This window comes from Lactuca virosa, chromosome 5, assembly GCF_052849685.1.
Source record: "Lactuca virosa cultivar CGN04683 chromosome 5, Lactuca_virosa_CGN04683_v6, whole genome shotgun sequence".
Taxonomy (NCBI): domain Eukaryota; kingdom Viridiplantae; phylum Streptophyta; class Magnoliopsida; order Asterales; family Asteraceae; genus Lactuca; species Lactuca virosa.
The window spans coordinates 272,238,864-272,255,127 of NC_136430.1; the positions used below are offsets into that span (position 1 = coordinate 272,238,864).

Here is a 16,264-nt window from a genome sequence, read left to right on the forward strand (position 1 = left end):
TACCCCGGTGATTTTTGGTATCGTCAAGGAGGGGATCATGGAGATTATGGAAGAGCGGCTTAGGTCATTCAAAGCCGAGATCGATGCGGGTCAGGTTGGCACTCGAAATCCTTCATTCCAGGAGTTCAAGGCGTGTAGTGTGCTTGAGTTCTTTGGGTTAAGGACCCCATTGCTAGTCGTCACTAGATTGCTGACATAGAGAATGCTCAGCGCATGAGTTTTTTCCCAGATGCAAAAAAGGTGGGATTCGCGTCTTGCATGTTTAACGACCGAGCTCGAGACTGGTGGGAGTAGGTTACCTACAAGGTGGGATCGGCAAGTCTGACTGAGATGACTTGGGAGGAGTTTCTCCGGAGATTTGATCGGGAGTCTGCACCAGCCATTGAGGTGCAGCAGCTGGTGAGGGAGTTCCAGGACCTTCACCAGACTACGGAGTCAATGGCGGAGATTACCGCCAAGTTTAGAGAGAGGGCATTGTTGGTTCCGCAGTACGCTACGGATGAGGAGATAAGGAAGATAAGATATCAAACTATGCTAAGGGATGATATCTGGGAGTTTATGAGTTTCTTAGGGTGCAAGACTCTGAATGACATGGTGGAGAAGGCCCGGGAACGGGAATTTGATTTGGAGCTCTAGATGAAGCGAAAACCGGAGCAGGTTCCAACGATAGTGGGTCATGCTAAGAAACTTAAGACCTTCAATCCTCCAAGCAGAGGCCATCAGGTTCGGGGTTGCTGTGCCAAGTGCGGCAGGCTGCATAGTGGATCCTATCAGGTTGCAAGGTCGACATGTTATGCTTGTGGCCAGACGGGCCACACGAGCAGGGATTTCCCCAAGAAAGGCTTGATTTTTTTTCACTGCAACCAGACCGGTCATAAAAAGACCGATTATCCGAGGTTGTCTAGAGGAGCAGTGGCGGTGCCTGCGCCCGCCACAATGAGGATTACAGATGGCCGATCAATCAAGGAGGAGGCTCCTGCGGTGAAGAGCAGGGCATTTCAGTTGACCACAGACGAGGCCGAGCAGCGTCGGACGTTGTGACTGGTATGTGATCTATTTCTCTCTTATTTATTTATTTTTTATGCTTATGTTGTTATGATCTTGTATAGAGACCTCTTTGGTCAATGGATTGTCGTCTCATGTTCTTTTTTATTCGAGGGCTACCCAATCATTTATATCTCTTGCACTTAGTAAGAAGTTTCGAGATGCTCCGGGGACTTTGGATTCCCCTCTCGAGGTGGAGATTGCGAATGACCACACTGCGAGCGTTGCGAGGGTATTTCAGAGGAGTATTCTAAACATGTTCGACGAGAGGTTCCCTAACGATTTGGTACCGATTCCCCTGAGGGGATTGAAAGTAATCATCGGGATGGACTGGTTGGGGCCCAATGGGGCCGTAATTGATTGTGAGCGGCAACTAGTGAGATTTCGAACCCTAAGTAGTGGAGAATTGGATATTCATGGTGAGAGAGAGCCTCGCATGGGCCAACTCTCTGTTCGCCTGTGAGGGATAGGAGACTTCTTCCGTAGGGTTGTTTTGGGTTTCTGGCTTATGTGTCGGATTCAAGGGTTGAGACCATGACATAGTTGAGCAGGGTACCTATTATGCGATACTTTCCCGATGTTTTTCCAGAGGAGTTTCCTGGGGTGCCTCCCGAGAGGCAGGTTGAGTTCTGGATTGATTTGATGTCTGGTGCGGCTCTGATAGCCATGGCGCCATATCGTCTAGCTCCTCCTAATATGTAGGAGTTGTCTACGCAGATATAGGAGCTTTTGGATTGGGGATTTATTCATCAGAGAAGTTCCCCGTGGGGAGCCCCAATCCTATTTGTGAACAAGAAGGATGGGTCACACAGAATGTGTATTTACTATTGGGAACTGAACAAGCTGACGATGAAGAACTATTATCGGCTTCCGAGGATCGACGATTTATTTGATCAGCTGCAGGGTGCCTCTTAGTTTTCCAAGATCGATCTTTAGTCAGGGTATCATCCGATGAGGATCAGGGATGAGGATATTCAGAATACATCATTCAGACTTGTTATGGTCATTATGAGTTCGTGGTGATGCCATTCGGGGTCACCAATGCTCCAGCAACGTTCATGGATCTCATAAACTAGGTGTATAGACCAATGTTGGATCGGTCTATGATTGTTTTTATTGATCATATCCTAGTTTACTCCAATACCAAGGATCAGCATGAGCATCATTTGCGGGAGGTATTAGAGACCTTGAGGAAGGAGAGGCTATTTGCCAAATTCTCCAAGTGCGAGTTTTGGTTGCGTGAGGTGCAGTTTTTGGTGTACATCATTAGCCAGGGAGGTATTTTGGTGGACCCAGCCAAAATCGATGTTATGATGCGTGGGGAGGTACCAAAGAATGCATCAAAGATTCGTAGTGTCTTGGGCCTTGCAGGATATTATCGGAGGTTTATTCATGATTTCTCAAAAATTGTAGTGCCTTTGACTCGTCTAACAAAAAATTGCAATGCCTTTGATTCGTCTGACCAAAAATTGTAGTGCCTATCCCATGAGGGACTAATGTGTGATAGTGGGGATGGACTGGTTGAGCAAGTTTGGTGTGATAATCGACTGTGAGGGTCAACAGGTGGTAGTTCGAACCCAAGTGCGAGAGAACTAATTATTTATGCAGAAGGTACCATGATTGTATCAGCCTTCTGTTTTGCTTCTAGGGCTCGACAGTATCTACAACACGGCTGTATGGGTTATATTGGATATGTGGTTGACACCCGGTTTGGGAAGGAGGTTTTAGTTTCGGATGTGCCTGTTGTTAAAGAGTTTGCTTATGTGTTTCTGAAGGAGTTACCCGGTGTGCCTCCTCAGAGGAAGGTTGAGTTCAAGATCGATTTGGTTCTAGGTGCAGTTCTGATTGCTTAGGCGTCGTACCAATTGGCACCTCCTAATATGCATGAGTTGTCCTCACGACTTCCAGGGATTGATGACCTCCTCGATTAGCTGCAGGGTGCATCTTGGTTCCAATATTGATTTGAGGTCGGGCTATCATAAGATGAGGCTTGGAGAGGAGTACATGGAGAAGTCCGCATTTTAGACATGTTAAGGTCATTACGAGTTCGTGGTGATGCCATTTGGGCTCACCAACGCTCCGGAAGCATTCATGGAATTGATGAATCAAGTGTACAGGTCGATGCTTTCATCGACCAGTCATTTTTTTCATTGATGATATCCTAGTCTATTCCAAGAGTAAGGAACAACATGTTGATCTCCTTCGAGAGCTTCTGGGAGTTTTGAGATGGGAATGACTATATGCCAAGTTCTTAAAGTGAATTTTTTGGTTACTGGAGGTCCATTTCTTAGGAACCTTGTTAACCAAAATGGGATTTTGGTCGACGCGGCCAAGATTGAGGTTGTGATTCTATGGGAGGTTCCGAAGTCTCCCACGGAGATCAGGAGTTTCTTGGGATTAGCAGGGTATTATCGGAGATTTATTCAAGATTTCTCCAAGATTGTTGTATCCCTCACTCGTTTGACGAGGGAGGGCATGGATTTCCATTGAGGCCCTGTGCAGCAGGCTACATTTAAGAATTTGAGGCGGAAGTTATGTGAGGCCCCAATGTTGACCCTCCCTGGGGATGTTGAAGATTATGTGGTTTTTTGTGATGCATCCATCATCGATTTAGGAGCGCTGCTTATGCAGCAAGGAAGTCTTATTGTTTATGCTTCTCAACAGCTGAAGCCGATGAGGTTCATTATCTGACTCATGATTGGGAGTTGAGAACAGTGGTGTTTTCTCTCAATATTTGGCAGCATTATTTATATGGTGTCTGGTGTACTAGCTACACAGATCACAATGGTTTGAGATATCTTATGGTACAGACGAATTTGAACATGAGACAACATAGGTGGCGTAATGTGGTCAAGTATTATGACTTGGATATTCTATATCGCCCGGAAGAGCGAATGTGATCACTGACGCTTTGAGCCGCAAGTCGGTTAGTTCCTTGGTTGGGAGTTTATGTATAAGGATTTCAATTGATTCTCCATTTGCTAGAGTTTATTAGGAAGGCTCGGTATGAGGGAGTAAAGAAAGAGAACTGGAAGCAGGAGTGAATTAGGGGCGAGATTGGCAGGTTTTCCACCGACAACCGTGGACTGTTGACCCGGTCCGGACGGGTTTGTGTACCAAATTTTGGTGGGATCAGATAGAATGTGCTGGAAGACACACACAAGTCTAGATTTTCGATACACCTTGGAGGCACCAAGTTGTATCGGGATTTGCAACTTAGTTATTGGCGGATGTCCATGAAGAGGGAGATAATCTAGTATGTCAAGAGGTGCTTGACCGGTAGGATGGTCAAGGCTGAGCACCAAAGGCCGCATGGAAAGCTTTAGCCTTTGAAGGTTCCCATGTGGAAATGGTAGCAGATCACCATGGATTTCATCACCAAGCTACCTCGGACGACGAAGGGATTCGATGCGATATGGGTGATAGTGGACTATTTGACCAAGAGTGCCCATTTCTTAGCTATTCGGGAGAGATCCTAGGCCAAGAAAGTGGCCAATGTGTATGTACGCAATATTGTTGCCTGACATGGTGTTCCGGTTTCTATTGTATTAGATCGGAGAGTTTAGTTTACTTCATGGTTTTGACAGGGATTCCACGAGGAACTAGGTACAAGGTTGCATTTTAGCACTACTTATCATCTGCAAATTGGCGGCCAGAGCGAGTGGACCATTTAGACAGTTGAGGAAATTTTGAAAGCTTTTGCGATTGATTTCGATGGGAGGTGGGACTTCTACCTTCCCTTAGTTGAGTTTTCATACAACAACATCTATCACTCCAGTATTGGTGTGTCGCCATTCGAGCTTCTTTATGGAAGGAAGTGACATACCCCATTCTGTTGGGGAGAGGTTGGTCACATGTTTATGGTTAAGACTGGGGTATTCCTTCAGACGACAAAGATTATTCAGTAGATTAGACAGAGGATGCAAATAGCTCAAAGCCGGCAGAAGAGTTATGCTGACAGACGCCGCTGATCAGAGTTGGAGTTCCAACTCAGTGATATGTTTCTACAGAACGTATCACCCTGGAAGGGTGTAATACGCTTCAGGAAGAGGGGAAAATTGGGGCCCTAGTTTACTGGACCATTTTGAGTGATTGTCAGGGTTAGCAGGGTAGTTTACTGGTTGGATTTTCCTAAGGAGCTCTGTCAGATTTACAACACCTTCCATGTTTCTCAGCATCGGAAATGTGTGGCCGATGATCCAGTAGTTGTTCCTCTGGATGATATTCAGGTTGATGATCGCCTGAATTATGTTGAGATACCAGTGGCGATCTTGGATAGCAAGACAAAGGCCATGGTCCATTGGCAGCATCAAAAGGGTTCCGAATGGACTTGGGAACCCAAAGCATAGACGCGGGAGCATTACCCTATGTTGTTCACAATAGCGAACTTCAAGGATAAAGTCTGATTCAAGTCAGGGAGAATTGTAACATCTCAATTTCCAGATATTTTCATTTTCACCCTTGGTATGAGAATTGTTTGCGAATTGGTTCTTAATTGCATTTTCGTAAATTTTGAGGTTGCATGCATACGTTGGGCGTACGTAGCCAGGATGCAAACCCGAATATTTAGGGCTTAGACCCTATTTAAACATCCTTACCTCCTTGGAGCTTCTTCATTCTTCAGCCTCCACCTGTATATTCAACCCTAGCTAAGCCAAATCCATTTTTGAGCATCCTTGAGCCATTAGTGTGTGTTTTGGTGTTAATAGAGGAAGGGGAAGGAAATGAGAACATCTTGGAAGCTTGGAGAAACCCTGGATCTGGAAGTTTTGCACCCTTCTTCATCTCCATAAGGTATAAAGTTTATACCTTGATGCTTATCTAAATAGATCTAGCTTGTATGAAGCTATTATGTTGTTTTTTGTCCCCTCGCTATGGTGTTCTTGAGTATGGCATGCCCAAGACTAAATGGGTTGTCCTTTTGGATGTTTGGTAGTGTTTAGAGTCATAAAAATCTAACGTTGGTCCCTTATTTCATTCCATTTAAATACTATAGAGCTTAAGAGCTTAAGACAAGTTAGGGTATTGGTGTTGGGCATTTTCTAAGCATGCAAACTCATAATGTTGGAAACTTTATGGTTAGGAATGATATTTGGGGTCTAGATATGCATTTGGAGGAAAGGACTTAACGAATTACGTACTTAGAAGGCAAAAATACTTCTGGCAGAGTACGATGGGCATACTTTTGAGTACGCTAGGCGTACTCCCTTTAGGATCCCGATCTGGACCTTGAGTACGCTAAGTGTACATGCTGAGTACGCTAGGCGTACTCAGCTGAGTCAACTCGGTTGAGTTTTTGACTTTCGATCTTGACCAAGTTTGACCTAGGGGTATTTTGGATAATTTGATTTATAGTTACGTTTGGTCATTTTCCAATGAATAGGTGACTCGTAGAGCTGATATTCAGAGCAGTGTCCTGTTCAACTATCTTTTCAGACCGAGAGGTGAGTTTTCCTCACTATACTTGTGGGTCGAAGACAACAATGTCAGCCCACTGGATTATGTATCTTGGTATGTAGGATGTTGCTAAGCGACAGTGATCTGTAGATCTGCCTATGAGTCTGTGGACTGGTCATATGATTATCTGTTTATTTGATATATGTTATCTGTTTTGTATATATCGACATTGTATGGTTGGGTTGAGGCGATGATGCTTTTTGCGGAAGCCAACAAACCTAGGAGCAAGCTAGACATAAGATTTGGGCCCGACGGGCAAGCCAGACATATGTTGTGGGCTTGGGAGTAAGCCAGACATGATTTGTAGGCCGAATGGCAAGCTAGACTCATGTTGTGGACTCGGTGGTAATCTAGTCTGTTAGACGTGCACCCAATATGCATGTTGTTATTTGTTTGTGTGGTAGTACATTTCGGGAACTCACTAATCTTTGGCTTACATGTTCGCTTTTATGTTTCAGGTATTTCAGATGACCGTCAGAATGCTAAGGCATGATCATGCACATCCTATTCTTTTTGATGATACGAATTTGGGATACTCTGATATATGATTTCAACATTTGAGAACAATGTTTTGTAAACTTTTGATTCGTATTTGGGTTTTTATCTAGAAAAATTATTTCTTTTGATTTAAAAATGAAAACTTTTTCTTGATTTTTGGATGTTATATTATCCATTATAAGGCCACAAACTTCCAAGATCTAAAACTCTAAGTTAATAAATGGCCAAAAAACCATCTTTATTTTTGCATGGAGTAAAGAGAACTCTTGCATGCACTCTCTACTCCACCAAATGACCATATATTATACCAAATATCAATCAAAATCTCAAAAGTTTTCCAAAGTCTATGGAACAAACCACGAAGGAATCAAAACTTATTAAAATGGACCAAAACTCCATATATTCATAGATATAAGATAAAACACAATAAATCTTGGAACTTTGTAACAAACAAAGGTCTAGAAGGTGAATGGAAGCTGAATACTTCAAATGCTTAGCTTTAAGGACTAGACTATCTTGTTCTTCTTCCTTATAGAGCAGAATACCACCAAAAGAAAGCACCAAATGTACATTAAGACAGTACCAAAATGAATTTAGGAGAGAGGATGAGTTCCAAACACTTTAATTGAGGCTATGGTTTCATTAGAGGTGTTCTAGAGGAGGTGGAGGCTAAATGATGAAACCTTAGGGTTAATGGTCTTTAATTACCATAAAACCCCTAAAAAATGTGCAGCCCACTGGGCCGGGGGCGCCCAACACTCTTTAAGGGCGCTACGCGCTTCTCAGATAAATTCTTGATTTTTCGTTTTTTAACTTCAACTTCAAATAGTCATAATTTATTCGGTTAAACTTCGTTTTTAGTGATCTTTATATGCCCACGAAGGTATTGACAAGCCCCAAGATACTATCTAACTAATTTTTACTTACAACATTCCAAAATAAATTCATTAATTCATACAAGAAGTACAAATGTCACTTTTCCCATTGTACACTTTGGCTCCAAAGCACAATTCAAGGGATTAACTCACTTAACCGACATTATCAACATCCAATAAGGTCTAGCATTTATTCCCTTGAAGCTCAAGACCTTTTATCAAACAAATTGCAGTTTCTTATCCCGAAATTAGAAGCATCCCAAAACTGGATGTTACACAACTGTTGATTAATTGAATATCAACCCTTTAACAAACTAAACTACTAATTCATTGCCAAAATATTTTCCAATTATTTTATAATTAATTCATAATTAATTATTAAATCATAATAATTAATAAACCAATTCCTCCTTTATTGATGTTATTTAATTTGGGTCTTGAGGGCAACCAAAGAGGACCTTGCTATGATCAGAAATATTACTAATAGTTCATGACCTTGGGCACACTTTCCAACACTAGCATGTATTTTTAACTATTCACATATAAGTAGAACAAGTATCGATATTTTGGGAATCACTCTCCATTCTGAGCTCTGGCTGACTGTATGCACAACATCATTTCTCTTTTGTAAAAAGTTCATTCTTTTGAATAAAAACATTTTCAAAAATTTTTGTAAAAATTCTCAGATCCTTAGTTTGAGTTTGTAATCACATGAGTGTTCATCCATATCTGTGACAACCCGAAATTTTTTATTTTTTTAAAGCTTAGTCAATCAACCCTACTGGGTGTCAAAATCATTAGTACAGAGTTCTAGACAGGTTACAGGTCATTCTAAGGAGTTTTGAGCCTAATACACTTAAGGAATAAGTGTTAGAAAGTACCCGCTAGAACCACAGTGTAGCAAATCGGACCCTAACCCCATCTAAGTGAGTTCACGGCCACAAGACCATGAGTTTATGGCCGTAAACTCATGTGGCCGTAAACTCAAGGGTATATATAGAGCATTGGGTCATTTCCTCTCATTTCTTCCTTTCCTGGCCGGATTTTCTTCCAAATCCTCTCAAGTATCATCCCGATCTTCGTCCCCGATCTTTAAAACTCGTAAGCTTGTTGTCTTAACTAGTTGATATCTTGCATGAACTAGTAAACTTACATGATTCATCTGTGAAATCATTCCATTTTGTAGATCTTCAAGTTTCACCAAGAACACCAAGAACACACACTCGTGTTCTTGGCCAATATCGACCATTTAAGCTCGTAGATTGTAAGTACTCTTGATCCAACTCATTGTACACCATGTTTATCATATTTAGAGCTTAGAAAACATAAGAAATCATGGGATTCAAGGAGTTTATGGCCAAGGCATGTTCTTGGGCCGTAAACGCCTTTTTAGGGTGCAAATGACACCCTAACACCTTAGTAAGCTTTGGTTAGTGACATAGAACCTTACCCCATGGACCTAAGGACCAAGATTTACGAAATGGTACTCCTTACCATGAGTTTACGGCCATAAACTCATGGGGGAGTGGTCCCAGGGCCGTGAACACCAAGCAAGGCCATTTTAGGACCTTAAACCCACCCAAACACTTGTTTAAAGCTTTGGAGCACTTAACCAATTAAGCCCTTAGAGTTTTAAGCCCCTTTTGGTGACCAATGGAGAGTTTACGGCCAAGAGTAAACTCCCCTGGGCCGTAAACTCCAATAAAGATGGTCATTGGACCATAAACTCCCGTATGAGGCTTTGCACTCCTTTGTTGCAACCCGATAGCCTCCTAGCACTTGACCAAAGTGTTTTCCTCGCAATAGGATGTTTATACATGTTTAATTAGTGTTAAAATCACTAATTGTTTATATAAATATGTCTTCATATGTAATTAGGATCATTGTGTGTGTCTAAGTCTTCGCTTGACACCAAGCACTTGTCCGACACTTCCTTCCGATCCGCTCACTGCAGGTAAGTTCATACCCCTTGAATTAACCTTTTAAATGTTTCTAAATGTTTTTAAATGATTTATGGGGGGAATACAAGTTGAAACATGCTAGTTATTATATCAATCACATGTGATTAATAACTAACATGCAAATGGATTTACTATACGTTAGCTGTTTTACCAAACAAATTTCTTCAAATGACTTTCTTAAACGTTTTTACATGTTTAAACTCTTTATCAAACTATCTTACATACTGTAAGTTTCCTTTTAAACTCAGTTACAAATGTGTTTTCAAACAAAGGTTTTCCTTATACTTAAACTATCTTATCAAACAAAATACTTTCAAATCGTTTTACAAACTGACATCAAGTCATCGTTTCTTAGTACTAAACTTTTCAAAGGTTTTACAAAACTTCTTTTATGCTTTTATATTATCAAATGCATGTCCATATATGTATAGTTATATAAGTAATGTTTAAAGGACTTAGGAAGGCTAACCCGCTTTATTACCTTTTCCCCGTTGGGATGTGGTCTGGTAGGGTATCGGGTATCCGTCCGAATGTCGTCTAAATATTCGTTATATATCATGTATACATATGTAGACATAAAAGTGCCTTCAGTCAGTTCAGTACCTTTGGCTAGCAAAGGGATACCTTCGTTGATACTTGTACATTTCTAGTAACTATTATAGGTATAGTTAGGAGATACTACTTGCTATTCCTATTACAAGGAATTACACCAGAGTCAGTTCATTCATGAGTCCATACGAATACATGTTGCTTGTAGAGATACACTTACTTGGATACACTTACTTGGATACACTTACATGGATAGACTTACTTGGATACACTTACATGGATACACTTACTTGGATACACTTACATGGATACACTTACTTGGATACACTTACATGGATACACTTACATGGAGACCTTTACATAGATACCTTGCTAAAAGCATGCTTATATATGTATAGTTATATAAGTAATGCTTAAAGGACTTAGGAAGGTTAACCCGCTTTATTTCCTTTTCCCCGTTGGGATGTGGTCTGGTAGGGTATCGAGTATCCGTCCGAAGGTCGTTTAAATATTAGTTATATATCATGTGTACATATACGGACATAATAGTTCTGATCAGTCGGTTCAGTACCTTTAGGTAGCAAAGGTATACGTTCATATATCCCTAGTGAGCTATTATAGGTATAGTTTGGGCTTAGATATATGATTTGGTAATAAATATGGATTTCGACCTAGCGATTCGTTGCGGAAGTCACCTTTAGTCCCAAATGTAGAATAGGGACTACCAATCATATTATTACTTACTTACAACGGGTCTCGTGAGAAGACTACTTACTTACTAGACGGGACTAACCATTCCGGCACCCAACTGTTAGCAACAGACGTAATGCACATCTACGGATGTCTTAGGTTGATACCATTACAGGTATACTTTAAGGGACTAACTATTCCTATACCCAACTGTTAGCAACAGAGGTAAATGTACATCTACGGATGTCTTAAGTTAACACTGTTAGTTATCCTAGTGCAAAAGGATAGTACTTAAGTTATTATATTATTTTCTTCCTTTACTTTGTGACACATTCACATAAACGACGAGGTAGGATATATTTGAGATAGATAACTATTTTCCTTATTACCTTTATATTGTGACTCATACACATAAACGATGAGGTATTCTATAGTTTTATACTAATAGTTAAACAGGGAAAAACCATCACATTTACAGAGATGCGTACTTTCAAAACAGTAGGGTCTTGGTAGAAGACTACTTTCAAAACAGTAGGGTCTTGGTAGAAGACTTCTTTTATAGGGATCATAGGGATTTCTAGGGTTGTTCAAACGCTTTTCATTACTTACAAACATTTTCATACTTATACGACTTTCTTTCAAAACAATGTCAAAGACTTTCATTACAAGTTTTACAAATCAAAGACACATTAATACTTATGAATTCACCAGCTTTTTGGCTGATACTCGCTTTCAAAATAACTTGTATTCTCAAGTCACTAATAGACAGGTACGACGACCCAGTTTGCGAAGACGGAGCAGTCAAGACTCGTCTTATTCTGATTATTCATTTTATTGTTGTATATTATGAAAGAACACACTTGTAATTAAAATTATACTATTAATGCAATGGATTATGTTGTTGCTTGTTTACTACTTTACATTGTTGTGATACATTACATGACGTCCTCCGCCACAGAACGTTTCCGCCGTTCTCGGTTTTGGGGTGTAACAATATCCCTCAAACAAGAGCTCTAATACCAACTTGTAACGTCTCAATTTTAAACATAAATTTTTCATTTTTAAAGGAGAATATATCGATAATACTTGTACCCAACCGTAATATAGAAATCCCTTTTTAGTCAATCATTGTCAATAAATAGCCTAACTATTCAAATTAGAGTATAAGTAGAACATGCAAAAACTGAAACATGACGCCGATGTGCATGTACAGTCAAACCTTGATTATCTCTTGGCCTTCCTCGTAAAGTTGGAATGCCTCAGACCTTATCATAACATATTGACTTATATATATAAACAAAAATCAATACAAGTACCAGACTAACAAGTCTACTAGTCTCACATAATATTACTGTCTAACAACATATTATAGCCTAACCGCATCCTAGCACACAATAATATATATATATATATATATATATATATATATATATATATATATATCGTAGTATAAAGTATATTGAGAAAACTCACTTGGATAATTACTCAGACGATTATCAGCTATCCAACTAGCGATCCAACTAGAGAGCAACACGCCTAACAAGTATTAATTAACCCATAATACTATAACTGGTCAATATCTAGGAAAATGTGGTAACTAATAACTAGATCCTTTACCAATCCCAATAACACTAAATGTTTATTAAATAAGGATTAGCCAGTTAAGAAAGTCGGGAGGCAGAATTATTTCTACATATAGATTTTATGAAATCCAACAGCCAAGCCAATGTGTCTATCCTAGACACTACATCCATAAGTAGATCAAACAGTATAATAACTGGGATTAATGATTAATCTACTACTCATACGTTTATTATAATGATTATGACCATAATAAGACGTATATATATGAGTACATATAACTTACTTGAATTGTAGAAGTTTAAATATCCGCGAGCATAAATTTGACCCTTATTTCTTATATCCTTCCGAAACCTCTATTGATATTACTGAAACTACATAATTAGAAGTCGAGTCAAGAGGGACCATAATACTCGAGGGTGATAGACAAATTCCCGAGAGAGAATTGTGAAATAAACGAGGAGGGCTAGCCTCTATTTACAGGTTGCTCTAGAGGGCGTGTCGCACCCCTCTATAAGCGCAACACACTTTATGGTTGTTAGGTTGGATGGAGACTGGTGCAGCCACGTTTCTTGTAGTTGGTGGGAAGCGTAGATCTGGTGTTGCCATGCGTCCCTGCCAGCTATTTTCACGTTTTCTTTAATAAATTGTAACTTTCTAATACGAACTCCATTTTCGACATTGTTTATATCCCCAGTTTCGTAAGACTGGACACTTTGTCTCTTCAAAAAATCATAACTTTTTCATATGAACTCTGTTTTTGAAGTTCTTTATATATATATGAATTCGTAGTTACAGGTACTACGACTCTCATTTAGGATACCTTTGCTAAAACGTAATATATTTCCTTTTCATTTCATATAAACATATTTGATATTTATATAATGAAATGATCTTCCAAAATTCATAACTTCTCATACGAGCTCCATTTTCGATACTGTTTATATCCACGTATTCATATTTTTGTCTACTAAAACTTTTGTATGGAACATTGGCTAAACCGTAGTGTATTTACACTCTGAATTTTGTAAATAGACTTTTGTACTAAATTATATTGTAAGTTGAGAATGGGGTGTTAGATAGGGAAGTGTAGATAATATGACATTCTATTGAATGTTGCAGTTGTTTTGGATCCACGCAACATGCTTCAATACATCAATTATTGTATTCAAATGATCTATGGTATGCATTTTTAGAAAAAACAAAAAGATATTGGGATTGATGACTAAAACTCTTAATGATTAGTTTAGTCGTTACAAGAGAAAAGCGGAAAAACCAATCTACGAAACACTCAAGATAGTGGTTTTAGTGAAAAATCAAGTAGCTTTGGTGAGATGAATATTGACTTGGAGCTTGAATTTGAAAATTTTAATGATGAAGGTTGATAGATGTAATTTTATGCATCTTTTCTATTAGTTTTTAGTTGTAGTTTGCATCATATTTTATTCATTTATGTCTGTTGCAGTATAATAACCGGGCAAATCATGTTTTTCACTAAAATTCCCGAACTACTAATTTTTCATGTCTATTTTAGGTATTTTGAAGTGGAGCAGTATTTTGGATGCTTTTGGACGTGACTTGGAGCATATTTGGAACTTATTGGAGCTGAAACACTTAAGGAAGCTAGAACTTAGAATAAAGTAGTTGAAACTAAAGAAAGTAAGTCTAATTTGTGCAAAAATATATTTACATGATTGTCTAACTCTCCCGAATATGTTATGGACCAAAATATGTTGTTGAAAAATCTACAAAGTATTTACACAATCGTGTTTTTGTATTGGGATCGTGTATTTTGTCCTGAAACATTTTTTTGAGCCGAAAAATCATTTGGTGAACCTCAACTAAAAAACATGATCTTGTTTTTTTCGATGCCAAAAATAGCATTCTACTACATTAAGGTGCTGTTTGTTTTTTGTCTGCAGATCTGCGTGACCACTCCTAGCTGCGCGTGGTCTATGCCATCGCAGACTGTTTGTTTTTTGGAAGTGCATAAACTTAAAAACGTCTGCGCGAGGTCTTCTTGGCACATAGATAGATCAATGTCTTCTAAGATCTTGGGTCCATTTATCCATTTATTTTAAACAAAAAATGTACGCTTGCTTTTTTTGTTTCTTTTATCACAGCCTCCAACATCGATAGTCACCATCGATGCCTCCTTCCACCACCGGTCTTCTTCAACTTCCCATCTCCTCCTCGTGTCGCCCAGCACGGCCGTATTCCTCTTGTCCGATGTACAATCAGAAGCACTTTGAAGATTTGAACCGTCGGATTTCCCCCTGAAAACGAAAACAAGATTATACCTCCTTTTATATCTACTCGTCGACTCCGACACCTGCTCACCATATCCGACGTCAACGTCGCTCAGCATGTCGTCACCATCTTCTGTTCCATGCAGGTATGTATGTTCTTTTTCTATTTAGAAAATCAGATGTTCTCTTGAAATCACTTCTGAAAACTGATATGTATAAAAATCGGATGCATTTGCTGAAAATACATGTTTTCTCTTCTAAGGTTTGTTGTTCAAACATTAGAAATATGAAATTAAATACTTACATTTGTTGAAATTGATATGATGTTTACTTTTGCTGAAATCAAATGCATATATTTGTTGAATATGACCTGATGTTTACATTTTCTGATATTTGAAATGTTATTCAAATTTGATGAATCTATATGGCTGTTGGAATTTATTGTTAATTGTGTGTTTTAGGTGGGGGTTTTGACGTTTTTTTGCTGAAATCATTTTGGTCTTTTTAAATCACATAACCATACCCACCAAGTGTTTGATAAAATGTCTATATGAACATTACATCTTGGAAATATTGTTTTATTGATTATAGTTCAATTCAACGTAATGGAGTCTCAAGTTTACCCACTTTGCAGGAGGAAGTGGAGAAGATTAATGTGTTTTATATGGCTTTTGTTATGCAAGTATTGTTTTAATAACTTGCTTGAGGGAGTTTGAAGTTAGGATTAAGATGTTCTTCATGTGATTAGTTTGCAAGTGAAATGGAAAATATTGTTGTTGATAGTTTGTTGTAATTTGATAGTCTTTTAATTAAATGTTTATAAGTTTTAACATTTCAATAACAAATACGGGTTGTACATATATAATTAGGACATTTGTATAGTTTTTGATGTAAATGGAAGTTTATTGCAAGTGACAATACGTATATTTGGATGATTATAAACACTATGATCTTAAGGGCTGTTATTTTTGTGTATCTTGCATATATTTTTTATCAGATAATTTGGAAGTGATTTATTAACATTGAAATTTAGTTATATGATTATAGATTAAATGAACTAAAATAAGAATTGTTTAATTTTATTGTTGAAAAAGTCTTTTAAATTTAAAAAATTAATTTATTTAAATTTTAGTTCAGTTGCAGATCTTAAAAAACAAACAGTCTTCTTGTTGCAGACAGCAGACATTTGGTCCACCTCTTCTTTTGCAGATGTCTGCAGAGGTGGTCCGCAGACTGCAGACATTTTACCTCTTAAAAAACAAACAACACCTAAAAGTTATCCAAACTATTTTCGATTTTTTTCGCAAACGTGTCTTTTTTTTTTGGGGGAACATGACCATTTAAACCCCAAAATCCTAAT

General features: G+C 38.7%; 1 long non-coding RNA gene across 2 annotated transcripts; it reads left to right on the top strand.

Moving 5' to 3' along the window:
- Positions 1-14,744: 14,744 nt before the first annotated feature.
- Positions 14,745-15,879, top strand: LOC145117249 (uncharacterized). Of its 2 annotated transcripts, none has more exons than XR_013712575.1 (2): positions 14,745-15,050; positions 15,496-15,879. It is a non-coding gene; the product is annotated as an uncharacterized LOC145117249 (long non-coding RNA). The 2 variants fall into 2 exon arrangements; XR_013712576.1 differs by having other exon boundaries at positions 15,539-15,879.
- Positions 15,880-16,264: the final 385 nt, after the last annotated feature.